The 1,191-nt window shown below is 47.0% G+C and overlaps 1 pseudogene; it reads left to right on the forward strand.

Annotated features, from left to right (window-relative positions):
- Positions 1-6: 6 nt before the first annotated feature.
- LOC106511437 (fructose-1,6-bisphosphatase 1 pseudogene) lies at positions 7-353 on the forward strand (annotated as a pseudogene).
- The last annotated feature ends 838 nt before the right edge of the window (positions 354-1,191 follow it).

Raw genomic sequence — 1,191 nt, forward strand, 5'->3', positions numbered from 1 at the left:
ACACACACACACACACACACACACACACACACACACACACACAGCAGCTTGTGTTGCAGCAGAGACACGCCTCTCACGCAGCTCTGGATTGGCCCCTCAGCTTCCCTCCTCTCGGGACTTCCGCCTTTTTAAGCTCCAGAGTTCCGTCGAACCTTCAGCTCTGACTGCAGCAGACCTGCCGCCATGTCCGACCGCGGAACCTTCGACACCAACGTGGTGACCGTGACCCGCTTTGTCATGGAGGAGGGGAGGAAGGCCAAAGGAACCGGAGAGCTCACCACGCTGCTCAACTCCCTGTGCACAGCGGTGAAAGCCATCTCCAGTGCCGTGCGCAAAGCTGGCATCGCTCACCTGTGAGTACCTGAGAGTGAACATCTGTGCATGAGTTGTACCTGAGAGTTGTACCTGAGAGTTGTGCCTGAGTTATACCTGAGAGTTATACCTGAGAGTTGTACCTGAGAGTTGTACCTGAGAGTTGTACCTGAGAGTTATACCTGAGAGTGAACTTCTGTGCATGAGTTGTACCTGAGAGTTATACCTGAGAGTTGTACCTGAGAGTTGTACCTGAGTTATACCTGAGGGTTATACCTGAGTTATACCTGAGAGTTATACCTGAGAGTGAACTTCTGTGCATGAGTTGTACCTGAGAGTTATACCTGAGAGTTGTACCTGAGTTATACCTGAGTTATACCTGAGAGTTATACCTGAGAGTTGTACCTGAGTTATACCTGAGTTATACCTGAGAGTTATACCTGAGTTATACCTGAGAGTTGTACCTGAGAGTTGTACCTGAGAGTTGTACCTGAGAGTTGTACCTGAGAGTTGTACCTGAGTTATACCTGAGAGTTATACCTGAGTTATACCTGAGAGTTATACCTGAGAGTTGTACCTGAGGGTTATACCTGAGTTATACCTGAGAGTTATACCTGAGAGTTGTACCTGAGTTATACCTGAGTTATACCTGAGAGTTATACCTGAGTTATACCTGAGAGTTATACCTGAGAGTTGTACCTGAGGGTTATACCTGAGTTATACCTGAGTTATACCTGAGAGTTATACCTGAGAGTTGTACCTGAGTTATACCTGAGAGTTATACCTGAGAGTTGTACCTCAGGGTTATACCTGAGAGTTATACCTGAAAGTTATACCTGAGAGTTGTACCTCAGGGTTATACCTGAGAGTTATACCTGA

The sequence above is a fragment of the Austrofundulus limnaeus genome, unplaced genomic scaffold (genome assembly GCF_001266775.1).
Source record: "Austrofundulus limnaeus strain Quisiro unplaced genomic scaffold, Austrofundulus_limnaeus-1.0 Scaffold2791, whole genome shotgun sequence".
Lineage (NCBI taxonomy): Eukaryota > Metazoa > Chordata > Actinopteri > Cyprinodontiformes > Rivulidae > Austrofundulus > Austrofundulus limnaeus.